We start from the raw sequence: 10,881 nt of genomic DNA on the forward strand, positions 1-10,881 counted from the left end.
CACACCCCACGACCCGGGCGTGGGAGAGGGGGAGAGGACGGGAGCCACTCGGGGCATGAGGTTGCCCCAGGAGTGGCCACAAGATCCCCTGGTTCTGGCGAAGGGTCCTGCCCAGAGTGGGCTGCGCGGGGGGACCCCCGGGGCCATGTGTCAACGTCCTGTCCCGCGCAGCGATGAGGGAGAAAGGGGACAAAGCTGGACGAATCCTCCGATCCTGTTTCCTCCAAACTCGCAGACACACGCCCACTGAGCAGGGCCCGAGTCCCCCACCTCCGCAGGCAGCTAGGACCTCCAGCCTCCGGCCCCGTTCCTGCGCGGTGGCCTCTTGCGTCCCAGGACTGCGTGAAGGCAGGAGAAGGAAAGCCAAGGCGGAGATACGTGAACTGCAGGGCCCTGATCTCTACTTTCCTAGCGCCCCCACCAAGCCAGAACCAGGGACCGTCTCAGGAGGGCCGCTCCTTGGCCCCACACAGCCCTCGCTGCCTGAAGACCGCTTCTCTCCACCACTGTCCCTTCCCACCTGGCCCCACACCCTCTGAGCTTCGAGCCACGACCACTACCCACCGTGCCTCGGTAGCCTGTTCGGAGTGGGCACTACTGATTTTCACTCTCGCACGAGGGAGATGTGGAAACCCAGAGGACTTATTTCACTTACTCCTTGAAGGAACATCTACCACGGGGTGCCGGATCTTGAGGAGGCAATTGTTCTCACATCTCTCCAGGTCTGAGCCAGGAAAGAAGTGGGTACACTTGGGAACCAGGCAGTCCCAACACACCCAGGAAAGTGTTAGGAGATTCTTGAGCCAGGGACACACACCAGTCCCTTTTCTTGCATATCCACTCACTAGGTTATGGACGTACATTGTCTGTGTTCACCCCCACAGGCTTCCAGGTTCACAAGCCCTCCATATTCTTCAGGACAGAGGCGCCTTCTTTGCCTGGACATCCCTACTTATTCTTCAACCCTCTGTTGGGAGTCACCTCTAGCAGCCTTCCCTGATGCCCACCCTTAGACCAGTAGAAGCCTGCTGTGCTCCACCCTTCCTCCTTCCCTCTTAGGGCAGTGCCTGTCACTTTCAGATGTCAAGGTCAGGTTTTTACTCTTGTGTCTGCCCAAATTCCGGAAGATTGGGAAGTACCTTAGTCATTTTTGTATCTCCAGCATCTGACAAAGTATCCGACACAATAAATGAGAAAGGTAAATCTCTCAACTGCACAGTTAATGCTGTCTTATCATTCAATATATGATTTCACATAGAGTTAAATGTTGCCTACTGAGTATAATGTTGCCCTGTAAGTCTTTCCCTTCCCCCTACCTCCTCTTTTTTTCTCCCTCTCAAACCCCAAGCCTGGTGCTCTGAGAGATGAGGAGCACAGATCAAGGAGGTTTCATTTGCTCCCCAGAGAACAGGATTACACCTCAGATCCTGTGGTCAAGGTGATCCAGTTGTGGGGAAAGGCTGTTGAACAAGCCCACGAAGACCCCATTCAGAGTCTGCTGCAGATATCAGGCCTGTCCAGACATGGCTGGCATGGGGGTGGCAAGGTGTCAAGATGGGGGCATAGAGCTCTGGAGACTGATATGCTGGAAGGTTGGAAGCCCAATGGCTATTTGCTCTGCCCAACCACAGCTCCGGCTAGTCCTGGCTCAGCCAGCAAGTTCAGTTGTTAACATTTGACCTTGACTGCTGACTTCTTGGTTCATGGAGGGAGGGGCAGGAGAGGAAGTTGTCAACTGTGACCTCCAGTGAGCCAGGCTCTCCTCAGGGAGTTCTGATCCTGAGTATTAGGACTAATCTCTCCTTGGCTCCTGGGGTGCAGGTCACCACTCACCCTTGATTTGGGGAGCATTCAGGAGACACCTGAACCAGTCTATTTTCAGGACCCAAATTTGGGCAAATCCTGGCCAGATCAGTACTGGGTTGAGGGTGGAGGTGAAGTTAGGAGGCAGGAGGTAAGGGCTTAGCAGGCATGGGGGGAAGTGAACTGTGGTCCAGGGATGCATATCTGAAGGGCCAGGAGTGGTGGGGATGCCAGCCAGGTAATCAGCTTAGGGGGATGATCTGAATTAATCCTTGTAATCCCTGGACTCTGGACTCAGCCTCCCCCTAATCCCATCCCAACAGATCATCCTCTCTGAGGATTGATGCAGCCTTTTATCCCCCTTTACCTTTATTTCTGAAATCCAACAACTGTTCATTTTTGCCACATTTGATTCAGAGATAACCCTTCTATTTATGGTTTTGCAATTTCACTTCATACTTTTGTATCCACAAACAACAAAATATTGATTTGTGTATTTAAAAAAATCTATCTGGGGGCTCCTGTTTGTCTCAGGTGGTAGAGCATATGACCCTCGATCTCTGGGTCCTGAGTTTGAGCCCCACACTGAGCATAGAGAGAACTTAAAAATAAAAATTCTGCAAACTTTCTTCTTAACATTTTTTTTTAACATTTATCCATGTTTCATTTAGCTCCAATTAATGAATTTTAACTGCTGAATATTATTTCAATATTTGAATATACCACAATTTATTTATCCATTCTTCTGCTAATAGGCATTTAGGCTGTTTCCAGTTTTCTATGTTAGAAAACAATGCCTTAGAGGTGCCTGGGTGGCTCAGTTGGTTAAGCGTCTGACTGTTGATTTCAGCTCAGGTCATGATCTCAGAGTTTCTGGAGATTGGCCTGTATGGGCTCCTGCTCGGCGCTCGGTGGGGAGTCTGCTTCTCTCCTTCTCCCTCTGCCCCTCCCCTGGCCCCACTTGCCGGTGCTCTCTCTCTCTCAAATAAACAACTAACTAACTAACTAACTAACTAAATAAATAAATAAATAAATAAATAAATAAAAAGAAAACAACGCTTTAGTGGTTAGTGCTGTGCATGTGTCTTGGGTATATATGTAAACACTTCTCTAAGGTAGATACCGAGAAGTAGAATTTCTGGGTCATAGTATCTGTGCATCTTAAAACTTTACTGATTATTGCCAAATTGCTCTACAAAGCAGTTGGACCCATTTATGTTGCACTAACAGTGGCTTTCAGTGCTCATTGAGGTTCACCAACATATTTCTAAATTTCTCTGCTCACCATTCCTTCTTGCATTTCACTCCTTGCTTCTTATTTGTTCCCTTTTTATGAAGTATATCTTTTAGCAGCATTTCAGTGAAAGTCTTTGGTGAACATTCTCAAATGTCTTTATTTCATATAATTTAAATAGAAATTTAATGGGTATAGAATTTTAGGTTGACAGTTTTCTCTTGGCCTCTGGAAGATATTCTATTTGTTTTTCTGCAATCTTTTGTTGCTAATGCTGTCTTCTGCTTTCACTAGTGTCTTTTAACTATTCGTTCGTATTTCATATCTCATCACTTTCCCCTATCCATATTTTGAATGACTTCACCAGCTCTGTCTTCCAATTCACTAATTCTCTTATCAGCTGGGTCTAGTCTACTGCTTAATGGGTCATTGAGTCTATTGCAATGGTATGTCTTTCCCTATGTTTTATTTTTTTCCCTCAGTAAGGTGTTTTTTTATATAGTGCAATATTTTCATTATGGTTTATTTTCTTGTCCTTAATAGTTCTTTTTTAAATTTTATTTATTTTTGACAGAGAGAGAGTGTACACGCCTGGGAAGCAGCAGGCAGAGGGAGAGGGAGAAGCAAGCTCCTTGCTCAGCATGGGATGTGGGGCTCGATCCCAGGACCCTGGGATCATGACCTGAGCCCAAGGCAGATGCTTAACCCTCTGAGCCACCCAGGCGCCCCATTGTCTTTAATAGTTTTAAGTATACTTAATATATAGTGTTTTTCATGTTGTTTTCTTATGCACAGTTCTTGGAATGTTGATTCTCCTATTTGTTGTGTCGGCTGACTCTTCCTTATGGTGGACTGCTTCCTTGTCTAGTTTGATATTGTGAACTCTTCTTCAGTAGGTGTTTGTTTAGTGAGAGTCCCATATGCCCTGGATTATGAAACATTGCAATGGAGCTCTTTCTTTTCTTTTCTTTTTAATTTTTAAAAAAGATTTATTTATTTATTTTAGAGAGAGAGAGCATGAGCAGGGGGAGGAGCAGAGGGAGAGAGAGACAGTCCTCAAGCAGGCTCCCCACTGAGCATGGAGCTCAACGCAGGGCTCAATCCCAGGACCCTGAGATCATGACCTGAGCTGAAATCAAGAGTCAGCCACTTAACCGACCAAGCCACCCAGATGCCTCAATGACAGAGCTCTTTCTTGCTTCTGTGGGGCTATATGGTATTCCAAGTGTCCTAAACCAGGTTTAGATTTAATTTCTCTGCTTGAGGATTCAGCATCATGTAAATAGCATAAATCCAGATGGAATACAAGCATTTGTTCAGGCTTGAGACTTTCTGCTTTAATCCTCTCAAGAACTCTAAGAAATAAGCATTACTGTTCCCATTTTACCAATGGGAAAACTGAGACTCAAAATTGTAACTTTAATCCTACCTTTTGGACTTCGAATCCAGTGCATTTCATAGCTTGAGTTTTATACAAGGAGCTTGTCTTTTCTTGACCTCCGGCTCGGATCCACCCCGCAAATTGTCCTGATCATTTACTCTTCATATGAGGCCCTCTGAGAGGCTCTTTTTGCCTAACACAATGCAACCCTTTGACTTTAACCTTCTCTAGGTCAGCTCCTGATGCCAGTCCCCTCCTGCCCCATTTGGACTCAGTGGAGAAAAAATGGGTTTTTTTCTCCACTGAGTCCAAATGGGGCACATACAGGTCATTCCTATTTTTTCCAATGAGTCCAAATGGGGCATATACAGGCCATTGCTAATGGGGAGAATGACCGGCAGCTTGTCTTTAGGGTCCTTTATTCACTCACCACTAGGTCATCTTTCTGCCACAACCCTAAAAGGGGCAGGCAGTATATGTTGGGGTACAGGAAAAAAAAATCAGGAAAACAAGGGCTCGTCCGGGATTTGAACCCGGGACCTCTCGCACCCTAAGCGAGAATCATACCCCTAGACCAACGAGCCACCGATGGTTACGTTTGGCCAGATGTGCCTTCCCTGTCACATCAGCAGCAGGCGCAGTTTATGGTTCCTAGAGGTGGAATTTTTTCCCAGGCTGGCAACCAGCCCAGGCTGGCTGTACTCCAGCGGGCTTTGCCTCTGTCTTGGCTCTCTCCGCCCCTCCCTGGCCCACTGTGGAGCCACGCAGATGCTACGGGCAGGGCCCTTTCCCCAGGACCAGCCGGTTCTCCCCCAGGGCTACCACGTGGACTTTGTGGGGGTGCTGGTGAGAAAAGGCAGAGAAGAAGCCAGGGTGCAGCAACCTCCACTTTCCAGGGGAGCCCCAGGTCTGAGGGAGACTGCACCCCATGAAGAACAACCCTTCTTTCTTTCCTCATGATCAGACCACCAGAAAAAACCCTCCACATCATCAGCCTCCTAGATGAGGAAGCAGAAGACTGACCCAGATCACCTGGACTAGAAGACATTTGCAGACTTACTCAGTTTCTTCATCTGTCAGTTGGGGAAGTAACACTTGCCCTGGGTGCCTTGCAGGGTAATTTGAGGATCAGGCAAGACGATGTCTGTGAAGGCAGTCTGCAAACTGTAAGATGCTGTACGAAGGAGAGGGGTTATTATGACAGCAACATGAGGGTGGGGGGGAAAACACTCAATAGGAAAGTTGCCCCTTGATGCTTAATATGGGACAGCTACGTAGTGTGTTGTGTGCTTTGCGGATCTTATTCAGCCTTATAACAACCTTGTGAAATAGGTGTCATCCCCATTGTAAGAAAAGGAAACTGATCTGCATTCAGCTTACAAGAGGCACATTTATCTAAATCTAAAGCCTGTTTTTTTTTTTAAAGATTTTATTTATTTGAGAGAGAGAGCATGAGAGGGGGGAGGGTCAGAGGGAGAAGCAGACTCCCTGCTGAGCAGGGAGCCCGATGCGGGACTCGATCCAGGGACTCCAGGATCATGACCTGAGCCGAAGGCAGTCGCTTAACCCACTGAGCCACCCAGGCGCCCTAAAGCCTGTTTTAAACACAGTAGACATTGCTACCCAGACTTTCTAGAAAACTAAAGATGGGAATACATCCTGTAAATACTCACACTTCCTCCCACACCCCAGCCTGCCCTCCTCATCCTGCCCAGAGATGCTGCAGGAAGAAACCTGCTAACAGGCTAAGTGTGGCCTGGGTGGGTTCCTTCTGGCTGGGAGTTTCCCCAGTGAGAGTGAGGGGGAGGCTCAGAAACTGGGGTCTTGTGGGAGAACCCAGTGGGCCCTGCCAGACTCTCTGTTTTGTGCTTCCATTGTACCATATCCGTCACCCCTCCTCCCCACCCACCACCACCGAGCCCTGCTTGCTTGCAGAAGGCAGAGCCCTGTCTTGTTGGTCTTTGGGTCCAGTCTCATGTCTGACACTTGGCAATCCTGCTGACAAGTGACTCCCAAGCATTTCTATGCGCTGGGTTCTGTGTAATCACTTTACCAAATTAATCTCATTTTCACAGTACAACTGTTATTGTAGACATCACTTAGCAAATGTCTGTGGAATGAATGAGTGAGTGAGTACGTGAAAGAAAAGTCTCAGGGGAGGACACAAAAAATCACTAGCGGCAACAGACATTCAGGTCAATCCTCGTCTTTTGGCTCCAAGTAGAAACCATAAGCCTGAAGAAAACCTCCTGCCTTCCATCCTTTTAAGCAGGCTTCCTCATGAACCCAGTCTTCTCTTGGAAAAGCAGGAAGAATGGCCCCTCGCTTCAGAGAGAGGGTTGGCCAGCATTCGTTTGTATCCAGGGGAGTTTCATGGTCTCCATCCAGGAGGGCCGGACCAGACAACTGGTTCCACGAACTAATCATGGCCAGGGAGAAAGGCAACAGCTCATCTATTCTAAAACCAAAGAGACTTTTTTGGGTAGCTGTTCCCCAGCTCTAAACTGGCTTATAAATAATAGCGCACTCAACACGTCATTCCATTACCTCAGCACACATTCCCTAAATTGCTCCTCTTGGTAGATGTGCCAGGAAGTGAGGTTACTCCAAGACAGTCTCCTAGGGGCTAAGAATGTTTCAGGGATGAGACGGGGCTTGGATTCCAGCCAGTGCTTCTTTCTGGGGGTGCTGTTCAAATTTGAGGCAGGGTCATTCTTCGTTGTGTGGCCTGTCTGGAACAGTGTCCTGCCCACTAAATACCAGTAATCCCTTCTTCACCATTGAGACAGCCACGAAACACCCCCGCACACCACCTAATGCCCCCCAGGATGGCAGGGGTCTGGGGAGAGGAGCGCTGCTCTGGTGGGAATCCATTGGCACCTACCATACACTATTCTTCCCCCCAGGCTAAAATTACTGTGGCTTTGCTGTGGGCCCTAGGACTTTAGACCTTCAGTGACTTGTTTGTCTCTGCCTTTAACAAGCCATAGATGGAATTCTCTGGGGAGAATCCTGGCTCTACTTCTAGGAGCTTCCTCCCTTTCCTCCCAAGAGAGGGTGGCTTTCAGTTGGGCAAATCCTTTGACAATTCCTCATATCCACGTCAGCGTGTAGACCTTTCTCTTATCTCATCATTTGTCTGGAGAACTCTTATGGGTCAGTATTTAACAGACAACATTGTCACAACACATCATCTCAAGTTCACTGTCACCTCCTATGTATCAACAACACAGCAAAAGCCAACACTGGTTGCCTTGGGAGAGGGGAACTGGGGGGGAAATAAGTGAATTTTTCACTGTACATTCTTTTGTACTTTTTGAATATTCAGTCCTGGACATATCTATAATCCACTCAAAAACAGAAATTAAATTATGGGACTCTAAGCCGAGAGAAGCAAGGATTAGAGAAGGCAAAGGGAAATGTACTTCAAACCTCCAGAGAGCCTAAATGTCCTCTGGATCAGAGCAGCCCACCGGAGCTGGTATTTGGCACCCAGCCTAATAATGGTTCTGGTTTATGTCCAATTCTGAATTATGCTTTGTGTTGAGTCCATATTGAGGGGTAATAGTCAGGAGTATATCCAGTCCTATGAAACTGGTTGTTCTGTCTGCTCAAGAATGTTCTTGAGGACATAGTTTATTATATCACACCAACGTCGCCTTTGTATAGTCCCTAGGGAGGTATTCTTGTCTGTCATAATCCCAAGAACAGTTGGTTTGTGTTTGCTTTCTGGACGCTGAATTATGTAAATATGTAGCTTCTAGAAAGCATGAATGTGTGGTCATATTTCAATTTAATTCTTGACTTCTGAACTCCTTTCTTCTTCTTTTGCTCCTACATTTGATTCATGACTTCTTGTTGTGTTCCATATATTCCTACAAACTTCCCTTAAACTATTTCTGGAAAAGGTGGGAGTATAGATGGATAAACTCCTAAAGAGAATAGGAAAAAAAACCAAACCAAAACGCTAAGACTATTCAAAAAGTATCCTCTTTTGGGGGCTCCTGAGTGGTTCAGTGGTTTGAGCATCTGACTCTTGGTTTCTGCTTGGGTCATGGTCTCAGGGTTGTGGGATCTAGCCCTGCGTTGGGCTCTGTGCTCGGAGTGGAGACTGCTTGGGATTCTCTCTCTCCGTCTTCCTCAGCCTCCCTTCCCCTCTCCCCCCTCACATGCGTGCGGTCTCTCTCTCTCAAAGGAAAACATAAATCTTAAAAAAAAAATCCTCCTTCTCTAGAACTTTCCTTTTTTCTAGACAATTAAAAGGGAAAAACAAATTTCCTCTTGACTGTTTTTTCCATTTTGTTCTGGACATTTATATGTCTAAATCTAAGTCAGTGGTTCTTAACTAGACGGGAGGAGGCAGGGGGTGGTTTTGCCTCTCAGGGAATATTTGTGTCTGAAAACGTTTTCGATTGTCATGCCTGAGGTGGTGCCAGTGCTGTTGGCATCCAGCGGGTAGTGACCAGGAAGCTGCAAACATCCTGCAGTGCACAGGACAGCCGCGCCCCTCCCCCAGCAAAGGATTGTCTGAGCCAATATACCAGGAGTGTGGAGATGGAGAAATCCTGGGCTAAATATACCTAACCAACATAATCTTCTGTAAAGCCTTAGTATATCATGTTCCTAAATTAATAAAGTGACTTTAGGGTGCCTGGGTGGCTCAGTTGGTTAAGCGACTGCCTTCGGCTCAGGTCGTGATCCTGGAGTCCCGGGATCGAGTCCCGCATCGGGCTCCCTGGTCGGCAGGGAGTCTGCTTCTCCCTCTAACCCTACCCCCTCTTGCGCGCTCTCTCTCATTCTCTCTCTCTCTGATAAATAAAATCTTTAAAAAATAAAAAAATAAAGTGACTTGAAACTTGAAAAGGGCACTGTATATGTTAAATGTACTCAAACTGTCTTCAGTTTGGTTTTTTTTTAAGATTTTATTTATTTATTTGAGAGAGAGAGAGAGACAGAGATAGCGACAGAGAGCACAAGTGGGAAGGAGAGGGAGAAGCAGACTCCCCGTTAAGCAGGGAGCCCGATGCGGGGCTCGACCCCAGGACCCCGGGATCATGACCTGAGCCGAAGGCAGACGCTTAACCGATTGAGCCCCCCAGGCGCCCCTGTCTTCAGTCTTCACCTTTACCCCATGCCCCAACCTCAAAACCTTCCTGCTCCCTACTCCATGGCTTCGCTGACTCTGGAACTTTGTCGTCCCCTGCGTGGGTACCAATGAGACCCTATTCTTGGGAAAGGCTCTTTCTGGCCCGAGCTGTCCGCACCCCCGCCCCCACCCCCGGGCGCTGGGCCTCTGGCCCATCCTAGCGGGGGCGGGGCTGCTCCCTGCTTGCGCCCACCGCCCCGCCCCCTGATGCAGGGGAGAATAAGGTGGGAAGGGACTGTCTGGAAAGGTGTCAGGACGGACCTAGAAGAGGCCAAAGGTGCAGCCGCCTGGCCTGGGTAGTACCAGTGGGAGGGCCTTGGGGTGTCTTTTGTCCACACCCGCTGGGTCGGCAGGCCAAGCCGAGGCTTCCCGTCGGAACCGTTTACGGAGGTGGCACCTCAGCAGAGCCCTGCACACAGCGGAGGCGGCCTCGCCCCCCGCAGCACAGGCCACCGGGCCCGGGGCCCTGCCCGGAGGCAGCACCTCACACGGCCCGAGAGGTGGCCTCCGGCCCTGGTCCTAAGAGCCTGCCCGGGGCAGAGGACCAGCCGCCCCCGCGATCCAGTGGAGAGCCAGGGGCCTTGCAATTCCTGGCCGCGGGCCGGGCCCCCGCCAGGGTCCCCGCGCCGGCTGAGCGTCCGGTCTCTCGCCAGCGGCTGGCCAGTCGGCTTTGAGCCCTTCTAGCTCGCGATCCGAGGGCCGCAGATTTTATCCTGAGCTGTGGCCTCTTGGAGTTTCAAATGGAAAGCCAGGAGGGTTTGGCCCGCTCCTCTACCTGGGTGGGATCAGTCTCGAACTCTCTCTCCGCCGCCCTGTTTAGCGGCCCGCGCCTCCGCTCGGTGGTCAGACCCCCAGCTCCGGCCTTCTGCTGGGCTCCCGCCACGCTCCTCCTGGCAGAGCTCGGCCCGCAGCCTCCGACTGGGGGGGGGTCTTCCTCTGCTGGGGCGTCCTTCCTTCCAGGAGGCCCACCTGCCATCTTCGGCCACTCTGGAGTCCCAGACTCTGTCCTCTGCCTCTTCAGGGCGTAAAGGCTGGGACTTCCCAGCTGTCCCCTGCCCTTTAGCCTGGGCAGAGTGCCCTCAGGAAATAATCCATTTACATGTAGATGGTTCCTTTCATTCAAGGTTTGGGTCCTTTCCGTTGCTGCCTGCTTTGGGGTACTTTATAGCGCTTTCCAGGAGTCGTTTTTCATATTTAGTTTATAATTTTTCCCTGTGGGGGGATTCATGTGATAAAAACAACTGGGCCACCAGAAGCCACCCTTTCACTTCCCCTTACCTGTATTCAAAGTGCGTCGCTTTGATCTCTGTGCTCACA

General features: G+C 49.2%; 1 non-coding gene across 1 annotated transcript; it reads right to left on the bottom strand.

Annotated features, from left to right (window-relative positions):
- Window positions 1-4,930: 4,930 nt before the first annotated feature.
- Window positions 4,931-5,002, bottom strand: TRNAP-AGG (transfer RNA proline (anticodon AGG)). The gene has a single exon. It is a non-coding gene; the product is annotated as a tRNA-Pro (tRNA).
- Window positions 5,003-10,881: the final 5,879 nt, after the last annotated feature.

The sequence above is a fragment of the Mirounga angustirostris genome, unplaced genomic scaffold (genome assembly GCF_029215605.1).
Source record: "Mirounga angustirostris isolate CCGP_5_RB_7025 unplaced genomic scaffold, mMirAng1.0.hap1 SCAF_12, whole genome shotgun sequence".
Taxonomy (NCBI): Eukaryota; Metazoa; Chordata; class Mammalia; order Carnivora; family Phocidae; genus Mirounga; species Mirounga angustirostris.